We start from the raw sequence: 13,787 nt of genomic DNA on the forward strand, positions 1-13,787 counted from the left end.
CATCCAATGTGCATGGCAGTCTACATTAAAGTGGTGGTCACTTAAGTTTTAACACATTATAAAAGCACTAAATTTTTATGTACTCCAGATTTTATGTATATGATATCATATTTTACATTTTTTAAATTTCTGTGACCCTTGACTAATTTTTTTTAGATAAAATTGATTTTACTATCTTTTAACCTTTTACTGACTTTATAAGTGATTAATCTATGCCTTTACTATTTGTTTGCTTTTAATCAATGAAATTATTTCCTTTCATGATTTTCTTCTGGTTGTGGCCTTTTCTTTTTACTTAAAGAAGTCCTTTTCACATTTCTTGTAAGGCTGATTTAGTGGTGATGAACTCTTTTAACTTTTATTTGTCTGAAAAACTCTTTATCTCTGCTTCAATTCTGAATGATAGCGTAGCCAGGTGAAATGTTCTTGGTTATAGGCTTATTCTTTTGGCGTTTTGCCACTGTCTTCTCTCCTGCAAAATTTCTGCTGAAAAAATAAACCGATAGCCTTATGGTCTTTCCCTTGCATGTAGCTGTTTGTTTTTCTGTTGCTGTTTTTAAGATTCTCTCTTTATCTTTAATCTTTACCACTATAATTATTATGTGTCTTAGTGTGAACCTCCTTGGATTCATGTTGTTTGGGGCTCTCTCTGATTCCTGAACAGGCATGTTTATTTCTTCCTCAGATTAGGGAAGTTTTCAATTAGATTTTCTGCCCACTTGTCTCTCTCTTCTTCTGGAACCCTTATAATGTAAATGTTATTATGCTTGATGATATTTCAGATGTTCCTTCGAAACCTTTGTTTCTTTCTATTACCCTGTCTTCCAGAGCACCAATCTATTCTTCTGCATCCTCTAATCTGCTGTTGATTCCCTCAAATGTCTTTTTCATTCATTTATCATATTCTTCAGCTCTGACTGGTTCTTTTTATATTTTGTATCTCTTTGTTGAGGTTCATCCACTCTTCTCAAGTCTTGTATCTTTATAACTATTGCTGCAAACTCTTTATCTGACATATTGCTTATCTCTGTTTCATTTAGCTCCTTTTCTGTGGTTTTGTCTGATTTTTCATTTGGAATATATACCCCCATCTCCTCATTTTGTGTAACTCTCTGTATATTTCTATGTATTAGGTAGGTCAGCTACACCTCTTGGTCTTGAAAATAGCAGTCTGTGTAGAAGGGGTCCTGTGATCCCCTGTAGAGTAGTCCCCCCTTATCACCAGAACCAAGTGCTCCAGCAGTGTCCCCTGTGTGGACTACATACACTCTCCTGTTGTGGCTGAGTTAAGATTGCTGTGGATGCTCTGATGGGCAGGGCTGACCCTCATCTCAGCTGACTGCGAAGACCTGCTTTGCTTGCTATGGCTCACTGGTGTGCAGGCCTTGTTCCCTACGTGGCCAACTGAGAAGCTAGGCTATAATGGACATGGGCTTGCTGGTTGGCGGGCCTGGCACTTAGCCTGTCTATGTGTACTTAGCTTCTGGGACAGCTGTACTGCACAGATGGGCAGGGTTTGATCCCTGTGCAGCTGAAAGGCTCAGCTGTGGAAGCTGTGGGTACACTGATTTGTAGGGTTAGCTTCCCTGTTCCCTAGGGCAGGAGTCAGTTTCCAGGGGCTTTGGTTTCAGCCAAAGCTGCCTTTGGGTGTGGTGAAGTAGGAGCCACTTTTGAAATTCTGGGGCAGGGCATCAGATGCTAGCAAGGTAGATGGAGAGTATTAACACTGGTTCCCACAACTGTCAGGCTATCAAGACTAGGGAAGGGCAAGAAAAATGGTCCTTACCAATTCCTTTGCTCCCTGAGAAAGCTTCTGGAGTTGTCTGCCTGACACACATCCTAAAATTAGTCAATAAATCTCCTTCATATATAAGCTAGGTGCTTTTCAGACTTGCTTCTCTGCTGTGTGTTGGGCTGAGTTATATGGTGTGCTGGTTCTTTAAGGGTGCAACTTTGCTTTCCTGTTGCCCTCCAGCTCTCCTGGAGTTAATCCCTGCTGTTTTTTAAAGTTCCTGGTATTAAGCCCCACTGGTTTTTAAAGCTCCTAGAGTTAAAAATCTTCCCCCACCGGGTTTTCAAAGCCAGATGTCAAGGGACTATCTTCCCACTGTGGTTCCTCAGGGCTGGGTGTGCTAGTATGGAGTCTAATCCCCTCACTCCTCTGTGCTTGTGATTCTCTCCCATTTGTGGTTAGTTCTACTGGAGGTCTGTGTCTTCACCCCTCCTACCCTTTTTGACGTGGCCTTCTCTCTACAGCTAGCTCTGGAGGATCTGTTTTGTAAGTCTTCAGATTGTTTTTGGAGTTAATTGCCATACATGGTATATCCATGGGACTAGATGAGCTCAGGATCCTCCTCCTCTGCCATCTTCCTTCACCAATGCTTATTATATTTACTTTTATGCTAATTTGCTGTTCTCCCAAAGGAATGGGGCTAGGGAAAGGAGAAGAAAGAACATAGGAACCATTTATTCTTATACATGTAGGTCAGTTTATTGGTTTATCTTGTTTAATTTGAATACTCTTTGGAGAGTTTATTAGCATAGAGCAGATCAAATCTGACAGAATGGGGAATAAGCGTCTTTATTGTTAAAAATTAAATAATTCTCTTTTGGAAGCCATAATTTAAATCTTATCTGGCCAAACTATTTACAAAAGAAAAGAAACCATCTGAAAAGGAAATTTATGGGAAGGAACAATGTCATTTTCTAAGAACATCTTGGCTGTAAAAAACCTGATTATTATCATATAAGAAGATCAGCAAATGGAAAATGGGTATAAGTAAAAGGAGACAACTTTAGCAGGACAGATTTGGTGGTGTGGTAAACTTCTATATGAATGCTACTTAATGTTAGACTAATTATCTTCTGGGGAGAAGGCTGTTATGGTAAAAAAAAAAACTTACAAAATTGGTACTGTAATTGGTCAGCTGAAATTTTAAGTACCATACTTCAATAATAATAATAGTAATAATAATGAAAATAATAATAATAATAATAATAACAATAAAACTTCTTTGAAGCCAAATATCTTTGCTCCTGTGTAGATAAAGTGTTTTTCCCTTCTGGCTTCTTTCAATATTTTTTAAAAATAATTTTTGAAGTTTGAATATGATATATCTAAGTTTAGACTTTTTGGCATTTTTCCTCGTTGATATTCTCTGAAATTCCTGGATTTATGGCCTGTGTGTTAAAAGATTTTTCAGTTTGCTATAAAATTCATAATGAAGTTTTTGTTATAATATTTTTGATTAATATTTAGGAATGTTAGGAACAACTGCAAAATACCATCAGACTGATAGATTACTTACCTGTTTTCTTCACTAAGCAATGAAACAAAAATGGCGCATCCTTACTTTTTGTAGAATTTTATCTTGGCAGTTTTATGCTTAAAACTGGGTTTTTTGAAAATCTAAATATTAATACCCATCTACATTTTAAAAATAAACAATTCATTGTTGCATTGTAACTTACATATGTCTGAAACTGAGGTTCATGTAGACTAAGCAAAGAATGTAAAATTCATGTGGGCAGGTAGCACATTTGTCTTGTTTATCCTTGTGTCTCTGCCAATTAACACAGATCCTTGTACATAGGTAGACCTTTGTACTGTCTCATTATCAATTGCTGCACATTCCAAATCTTGGGTTCAAAAATCCCATTTTCTAATCACAGTGACATATCCTTCTTATTTCTATAAATTCTATAAATTCTATAAATTCAGCTGTCTACCTACTCTGAACTTTTTTGTACAAACTGAGCATAGCTGGAGAAAAATTACTATTATTATTCGTGTCATATGAAGTGCATGACTATGAATCTCAGGTGAACATGCGCCACTACTCAGGAATCTTACAATATAGCCCTAGAAAGTCCTTTTCTCATATGTCACTACAGCACATTATGACAAAGGAACATGTGTATAAGACTCCCATCCACAGAGTTTCATGGCACATTCCATCTCCTGTGCCATCCTTTCCTGCTGAAGTCCTGGGATGGTATTTAGATCAATTAAGCCACTAGGCCAGGTGGGCTGCCGATAATGGGAACCAACATAGTTTTTCTTTAAAAGTCAAGGTGGCTGTCTTCAAATGTCTGTCATACCCAATTATTTAAAAGGTTGCACTCAAGGTTGAAGCCATGGTTTTTAAGTGTCATTGACTACTTCATTACCAACTCCATCACCGTGTATATGTTCCTGTTCTATCAGTACCACAGGTAGTGGTTAGGCTTTGTAGCATTTGGTATCACTCTCAGTAATTGGGAAAGTATCCTTTGAGGTTTTAGCAATTACCTAAAACATATGCTGTTTTTCCAACAACATCAATTAGATTATGTAGACTTTGTTAAAAGAATTTTGATGCCGTTCTGTTACTTGCCCTCTCATAATTTTGAATTAAAGATGTAATTAGACACTGAACTGTTAGTATGTACTATGCATGTCAACTCTTCTCTGTGGTGTTCGTGCTGCAGCTTTGCGTGTTTATGTATATGCTCCAGCTTGTTCCATGCTGCAATTCTTAGACTAGATTGAGGTATTACATGGAAAATTTTATAAAAATGTATATTCTCTTGTTCTGTGAGAGTGTGGTGAGTCTGTTAAAATTTTTCCAGAACCTGAGGTTAATATGTAAGAGATCTATAGCACCCATCTGTGACTTTAATTGTAATTGGTCTCATTTGCTAGGTACCTCTACTTTCAATGAAAATATTTAGACTTAAGACTTTTCTTATTTAAAAAAAAGGAAGAAGGAAAGTTTTATCATCACTTTACATTAAAAGTTATTTTCTCTTTCCATATTTGGGAGTAAGTGATAGTCTATCTGCTACCTTGATAAGGAAGAAAATTTGAAATAATGAAGAACATTTGACAGTAGGCAAGCTATAATTCTAAATTATTATATTTCACTTATTATAATGCATTTATAAGCATTGCTGTTTTTAAGTCTCCTTTGGCTACCCACTTCTTTTTATTTGTGTCATATGTAAAATGTTTTACAGTTTCCAGACAGTCCATTGACTTAACTGGCCAGTTGAAGACCATCCCCATAGTGGCTCAATTAGAGCAAATAATGTCTGATTATCTGACAACTGTGTTGAATTATGGCTGGTAGAGTCATCTAATCATACACTTTGGTATAGTTCTGCCAAATTCCTGTAGATATAGCCAGAGTCACCTACCTGGCCCCCTACTGTGGCTAAAAACCTGGCAAGGCATTTTCTAACCTACTTTGTCCTTGAGAGTGTCTGATTACATTGTCAGTAGGCAAAGGGGGGTATATTTCAAAGGCTGGATTTTGAATTTAAATCACCAAGCAAAGTCTATTAATGCAGAATTTTTAAAATTTATAGTTTCTCAATGAATACATTTAAAAATGGTACAGATAACCCTATATAATATCCTTCATGTGAGGTTAGCTTGTATGCCAGCAAAATTTTAAATGAAATTTAAGAAAATCACTCTGGTTGCTCTGAGGAGAAATCACTCAGGTGAATCTGCAGAAATGTGACACTAAATTGCAATATATGTGCTGTTCATCTGTTTCAGTTGTGTACTTGCTTGAAACTAATTTGCTGGTTAAGTTATCATTTCCCTTTATAATGCTCTCTTATCTGAGTAGATAAAACATATCCATAACTTTTGATTAATTGGGGCATACATTTTAAATACAGAAGACTTAACCACATAGACACATGCACACAAAATTTGCTAGTAAAATTTTTCAGCATCAGATATAACTACTTTATAGATCTCATGCTCAGCGAAATATCAGATTATTTGAGTAAATCTAAGAGAAAACTCTTCCAAAATGCTGTCTCTGATTATTGAACTAACTCTAAAAACTTAAATAAATCCTATATGTTATAGCTTCTTCCAATTTCTTCTCCCAATTTACACTGTCTTGTGTCTATACTCTCTTCCCCTGAACTGGATCTTTGCTATCATCACCATGCTCAGAATTCTCCATCTTAAAAAACATATTTTCATAACCCTACTTTCCTCCATTATTTTAACTGCCACTTTCTTTTTCCTCTTCCTTTTTTCTTTTTTTTAACAGCCAAATATCTTGTAAATAGTTATTTGTAATAAGTTTCTATTTCTTCTTTTTCTACACATGCCTTTCTCTTCAGGGTCTAGTTTTTCTTCAAGCTTCAGCCCTCCTTCAGCCCTCGCCCCTCTCCCCCCAACTGCCCCCAACACACACACACAAACACACACACACACACACACACACACACACACAAAGATTTCTCCAAAGATCAACAGAGCCCTGTATTACTAATGCAGGCTCAGGTCTTGATCTCACAGTTGTGAGAGATAAAAATTACTAATTTTTATTTTACATGACTTCTCTGGTACATCACGAACTATAGACAATTCCTTGCTCCAGATGTTGTTTTCTTGCCCTCCATCACACTACACAACACTTGTTTCTTTCCTATCCCTGGCTCACTCTCATCCACCTAACCTTCAAATGCTGGAGATCCTTGAGCCTCAAGTGGCATAATTTATACCAGTTTTTTTCTTTCTTTCATGTTCTCATTTGCAACCATAGCTCCCATTGTCCTCTCTGTGCTAACAAATTTATACCTCTAAACCAAAACATCTCTCTGACATCCACCTTTGTATTGAGCTGTATACCTAAAAATCTTCCTCTGAATATCTCGTAGCACTCCACTAAAATTCGGTTTGTCCCGATAAGATTTCTACCTTTTACATTTTTTTCTTCAGCAAATGGCATCACCATCCATTCAGTTGCTTAAGCTAAAGACCTGGGAGCCATTGTTGATTTTGTCCTCTTTTTCATTCTCTAAATCCAGAATATCTGCTATTCCTTTCAATTGTAAATCCTTTGTCTAAAATGTCTCAAATGGTTATCCAATCCACTTAGGGAAACAAACAAACAAACAAACAAAAAAACCCCACCTTTATTTGGTCTACCAGGCTCAGCTGATTTGGCCTGCTGTACCTGGAGACCATATTCCCTTTCTGTCTGTGCTCCACTGATAGGCTTTTTCTTAGATCTTTCAAACACATTTTCCCCTTTTGATTCACAGCCTCACACATTCCTTTCTCTACTCAAAACTCTGTTCGTTGATTAGTTAATTTTTATTCCTTCTTCAAAGCTCAGTTCCATTTTCTGTCACTGGAGGATATCTGCTCCATGTTTTGATATCACCATTTACTGTACTTTCATTGCACTGTTGTAATTACATAGTTAGCTTTTTTACTATTGTATTTACTGTCTTACTTCCGCATTAGAAAATAAACTTTATTAGACCAGAGAATATTGATTATATCCCTAACTCATAACATAATGCCTCATATGTACATAGAGGTAATTTTTAAAAATAACTATCAAATTAATAAATACATAATAAATGAAATTATTCTTCTCTATTTAGATTTTAAAAGATAAATGTTTCAAAAATTAAAACAATACAAATATAATGTTTGATTATATGCCTAATAAAAATAAATGTTTAGAGCTTTATCAAAAATTTTTAAAGCTTTCTGCTACTTGCACTTAGAGAATTGAATTAAAATTTTTTTGATGAGGTTGCAGTTGCTCATTTAATAAATTTTAAATCATGAAGTTAATAATTTATAAAAATTTTCTTCTTTTGTTGTACAACATGGGGCTTGATCTCACAACTGTGAGATCATTAGCCGAAATCAAGAGTTGGACACTTAACTGACTGAGCCACCCAAGCACCCCAGCAGCGATTTCTATTTAAGATTGATTGGATATTAACAAATAGATTTACTTTTCAATGATTTACAATCAATGAAAAATACTCAATACTAAAGACTAATGAATTTTTCAAAATTAAAGTCTTTTTGAAAGTATAGCAAAAATAGACAACTGATTTCATATCTTTTGCATTTATATCCCTTTCTGTTAAGGTCTTAGAAATACAAATTCTGAAAGAAAATTTACTAATTCATTGACTCCACATATCTAAATATCTTAAAGATACTTAGGAGACTCCAACATTTTGTTTACATCTGAGCTCTTTAAAGCTCTTAGGTACTATGAAAACTTGAGTATACTAGAGTAATACATTGTATGTATTGTTTGGGAAGGTTATTTTTTTCATAAATCTGTTTCAAAAACAACTAAAACTTAGCATTTTAAGTAACAGGTATTTTTTAAAGATATTTTATTATTTATTGATTTTAATTCCATAGCAGTCAGAGAGCACATTTTTTTAAATTTTAATTCTTTTACATTTGAGACTTGTTTTATGGGACAACATATGTCTGTCTTGCTGTTAGTATTATGTGTACTTGAAGATTGGGCATTTTGCATTTGCTGGGTATAGTATTATATAAATATCAATTAGGTCAAGATACTTGATAGTACTGTTTAGATTATCTACATCTTTTTTTTTTTTTAAGTCTAGTTATTCCATCAGTTTTGGAGGATATTAAAACTCTCCAACTATGATTGTAGAATTGTTTATTTTGTCCTTTAATTATACCCATTTTTGTTTCATATACCTTGAAGGTCTGCTATTAGGAGCATATACATTTATGATTTCTGTGCCTTCATATTAAATCTCTTACCATTTTGAAATGCTTCTTTTATATTTAATAATACTCTTTGTTTGGGTCAGTTTTATCTGATATTAAAATAGCCACTGTGTAGTTTCTTATGTTTACTATTAACATGTGAGTATTTTTTCATGTACCCATTTTGAAACTGTTTCTTTATATGTGGGTTAAATAGCCATTCTTTATGAGATTAGATGATGTTATTGATTTCCTAAAATCCAATCACATCTGAGGTCTGTATCTCAAAACTTTGAACCAGATTGTATAGTATGAGGACTCTACTCAATTGTGGCTAATCTATTCCTACTCCATACCAGGCACAATCTGAAATAGAAAGTCAGCCTTTATTCATAGTATCTTTATATCCCTACTACTCATCCTAATAATATGAATATACACATTTTGGCATAATCTATTAACACATAAAGATATCTAGAACAAAACACAATAGCAATAAGAGTATTTTTAAAGTTTGGCCTCAAATTTCTGGTCTAGTTAGTATTTTTCAAAGTTCTTTATATAATTTATTGTCAAATTGGCTAACATACAGTGTGTAAAGTGTGCTCTTGGTTTTTGGGGTAAATTCCCATGATTCATCGCTTACATACAACACCCAGTGCTCATCCCAGCAAGTGCCCTCCTCAATGCCCATCACTCATTTTCCCCTCCCCCCACCATCCACCCTCAGTTTGTTCTCTGTATTTAAGAGTCTCTTGTGGTTTGCCTCCCTCCCTCTGTCTTTGTAACTATTTTTTCCCCTTCTCTTCCCCCATGGTCTGCTGTTAGTTAAGTTTCTCGAGATCCACATATGAGTGAAAACATATGATATCTGTCCTTCTCTGACTGACTTATTTCACTCAGCATAATACCTTCCAGTTCTATCTATGTTGCTGCAAATGGCATGATTTCATTCTTTCTCTATTGCTAAGTAGTATTCCATTGTATATATAAACTACTAGGAATTTATCCAAGGAATACAGGAGTGCTGATTCATAGGGGCACATGTACTCCAATGTTTATAGCAGTGCTTTCAACAATAGCCAAATTATGGAAAAAGCTTAAATGTCCATCAACTGATGAATGGATGAAGTATTTTTTGAAGTTCTTGTTACTGGAGACAGAGATTGAGAGAGACAGGGTGTGTGTGTGTGTGTGTGTGTGTGTGTGTGTGTGTACTGTGAAATATTTGAAATCATTCCTAAGAAGTGGTTTGAGAAGGGAGCAGAACTCTGAGCCATTGGCTTAACAGAAAATCACAGAGCTCAGATCCAAATTCCTCCAAAGCATGGATTCAACATGGTAGTCATCTGGGATTGTTGAAGGGGCATACTCAGCTAACATGCAGCAAAAGAGAGCTTGTCAGGGTTAGGACTTTTCTCCATACATAGAATAAAGCTTCAGACTTCAGATTTTTTAACTTTGTGTGGTATTATTTTGAACCTCTTGTATTTATGAAATAAAATTTCACATTAAATGCACTTTCTGAAACAATTTATTATATGTTGGAAAATGCTTGCTAGAGATATAAATGCTGTCATTTGTTCCCTGGTCTTACACAGTAATCCAACAGAATTGCTTGTTTGGGGATTCTTTCCTTTGTTTCCACTCGGGTGGAGGAAGGCACCAGAGAGTGAAATCCTGTTGTCTGATTGATGAGATTTTGTTCAGGCTGTGACAGTGCATAACTCCTCTCATTGACCTATCTGTTGACCCCCAGAGAGGCTGAGAATAGCACAACCTTGGGACATAAAAAGTTTTGAATTTTTTTTCCAACACTGTTTACAACAATAGGAACCATCAGCGGCCATGATAGCGGAACGTGAAGTGTATTTTTAAGCCAGAAAGTGAAGAGAAAATTGATGAGTTCAGGTTGCTTAATGGGGCTAATAAAGCAAATGCCATTAGACTTGGCAGTTATATAAGACATATAAAAATATTCTGTTTTCCCAAACCAAAAACTGAGCCCATAACTATAGCTCATAATCATGTTTTCAAAGTTACTCACAGATTGCAATGGGAACCAGGGCAGACTTAGATTATGTGTACCTTAATGCTGTTCAAGTTCCCATACTAGGAAAGAACTGGAAGTATTTTTCATTGATGGAAGTGATGGCTTTCCTTTCCTTTCCTCTCTGAAGGACAGAGCATTCATACCACAAAGTTATAGGTCACCAAGTGAAAAATGTAATGTTAGGCATTAAGAGAACTTAAAATTAAGTGAAATGATGATAAAAAATGGCGTGTAATTCTGAATTAGTAGGTTTTTCTTATCTTTTTCAGAAAGACTAATTCTGTAAGCAGTCTAGACTAAATACAGACTTTAAATGATGCTTTTATCAAAGGGAACCAATAGGGGAGAATTTGTGTTTATTGAACTTCCCCATGTATTTCATAAAGTGAATTAAGATATAGAGTGGCACAAGAGAAACCATAAGAGACTCTTAAATACAGAAAACAAATTGAGGGTTGCTGAAGGGGAGGTGGGTGAGAGGATGGGCTAAATGAGCAATGGGTATTAAGGAGGGCACTTGTCTGGTGAGCACTGGGTGTTATATATAAGTGCTGAATCAATAAATTCTACATCTGAAACCAGTACTACACTGTATTTTAACTAACTGGAATTTAAATAAACAAACAAACAAATAAATAAAGACAGACATAGAGTGGCACAAATTTAGGGATGAGAGATTTTCTTGATGGACAAAAAATAAAGCAAAACCTTTGTCTATTGTTTAGGTATTTCTTAGTCTTTATAAACTTATAAAGGTGTAATTTGAATTGTTTGACTAATTCATTAAAGGAAGTTTGAGTGTTTAAATTCAAAATGAGAGTTAAATCTATTGGCTCTTCAGAATTTACTGAATCATTTTTACTAATTAAGGATATACAAAGTTATTATTTTATAGGTTTCAAAACTGTAGACTAATTAACCCTGAAGAGAAAGTTTAATGGAAAACAAATTTTAAGCAAGAGCCAAGAAATACTGCCTGAAACTTAATCATTTTTTACTAATGTTAATTCATATTATAAAGAAAGAAAGTTTTTAAATTTTTAAGGGGAATTTATTTTACAGAGAAGGTATTAAGAAAAGTTGAATTATTATTACTATTTATATTAGTGCAGAGTTTGTCCCTACCAGAACAAATAAATATAAAAAGACCCCTGGAAAACCCCATTCATTTTGAGGGTCACCACATAGCTGAGACCCACGTAGAACTAGAGCATAGTTCATAGGAGGCCGAGACTGAATGTGATCCTACTATAGTTATCAGTATGTTTGTGCAGCCTATACTTTATATTAAAACATAAGATTCATTTGAATTCAAAAAAAGTTTATAGAATAATGCAATCTGCTATTTGTTTGAAGCCTCATGTTTCATGATTTGTGACTAAAATTTGGGGCCAAGTTTTTCTCTCTGAATCTTTAATTTTGTAAGACAGAGATCTGAGGTCCTTGAGGAAAAATTGTACCCAAGTGCATCGAAGCAGTCAAAGCTACCTGGGGAGTAGAAAAACTAAATTGGTCTATGTGGAAACCACTGAATTTCCCTTTGTCACACTCCAGTTTTCTCCTGTTACTCAATCTAAAGATATTAACAGAAAACTGATAGAATGTAAATGAATAAATAAATTTATTCATTACCTAGGTTTTCATACTTTAGGTAGACTTTTTTGAACCCAGCTTAAAGTTCCTCTCCTCTACGAACTTTCCTGGAACATAGCCTGCATCATATAGCTCTTTATCTCTCTCTGTTTGTTAGACGATGACCTAAATGAGGGTAGAAACTATGTCTTGGTTATCATTCATTTGTTCATTCTTGTTCTATTCATTCATCAATAAATATCTGTGGAGTACTTACTATGTGTTAGCCATTACAATGGGCCATGGTAGGATGGGGAAGGTGAGGAGGGGACAGATGACAGATATTCATGTAAGATGTTAGGATGACTTTGTTATTGGTTAGATATGGAGAACTCAGGGTGGTAGAGAAATCTAGAATGCCAGTCAAGTGCCCAATTTGATTGCCTGTACAGATTGTTGAATTAGTAATCAAGTAGAAAATAGAAGAGGAGAAGCCTATGGATAATAGAGTAAGGAAAATAAGAAAATCATTAGTTCAGGCTGGGCCATATTAAGTTTGAGGTGTCTGTGAAACATTCAGATAAAGAGGACCTGTGAGCAATTACAAATATGGATCTGAATCACAGGAGCATGGTCAGGGGTGGATATAAAGATGGAGAGATCCCCACAACTGGATGCAGTTTATATAATCTAAACAGCCAGGCAGAGAGCGATAGAGAAGGATTACTGAGAGGATAGAGAGTGCCAGAAGAGAAAGATACCATGGAGGTCAAACAAGGAATGTGTATTATAGAACACATGTGACCATAAGTTACATTGTGCTGAAAGAGGTGAAATGAACTACATACAAGAATGAGAAATTTTTATTAGAGTTATAGTTTGGTATATACTGAATGCCAGAGCTTAGGCTGTCTGAGGTTTTACAAAACCCAATTAAGTTATAAGTACCTTTTTAACAAGCTGTATGTTCTTAAACAAGTCTCTTTATCTTTTTTTTTATTTGTAAAATTTAGAAATTCAATAAAATGATGTGAAAGCTCTCTCTCAGCTCTAATATTTTAAATATACAACATTGGAAATAAGCAGCAAAATACTCTTAGTAGAAAGCAATTTCTGAGAAAATAAAAGTAAATGAATAGAGCCATCATATGTCAAATTCATACTATATATCAGAAAAATCAACCATACAAGAAAAATTTGAAATCACTGAAATAGAAAAGTTATAGAGCAGTTATTGAATTTTTTCCTCTACTGGGTGAGTTATTTTCATTATACAACAAACTGGGAAACCAAATCAAGTATATCTACAATTAGGGTTTTAGTGATGTTTTCCTTCACAGACTTAAACCAAATGCATCTTATATGATTGCCACATCATATCCCAAAGAAAAAATGTTAAACATGAATGATTCTAGATGAACGAAGGTCAGTGAACCACGTTATTATTACTAGTCAATATTAATACATACCTTCATGGGAAATTTTTTAAAAGGTCTATATATTGAATTTCCACAGTTAACTGAAAACTATTGACTTAAACTCAAGCTTTTTTACCCAAAGTCAATGTGGATGACTTTGTATTATCAGGATCATGATGACCCAAAGAGTTTAGTACATAGTAATACCAAGGTCACGTCAATCAAGGGA

General features: G+C 34.8%; 1 protein-coding gene across 2 annotated transcripts in view; it reads left to right on the plus strand.

Moving 5' to 3' along the window:
* Positions 1-13,787, plus strand: part of ALCAM (activated leukocyte cell adhesion molecule) — a 216,051-nt gene that overhangs the window by 106,275 nt on the left and 95,989 nt on the right. The gene's annotated exons all lie outside the window — the stretch shown is intronic.

This window comes from Felis catus, chromosome C2 (genome assembly GCF_018350175.1).
Source record: "Felis catus isolate Fca126 chromosome C2, F.catus_Fca126_mat1.0, whole genome shotgun sequence".
In the NCBI taxonomy this organism is placed as follows: Eukaryota; Metazoa; Chordata; class Mammalia; order Carnivora; family Felidae; genus Felis; species Felis catus.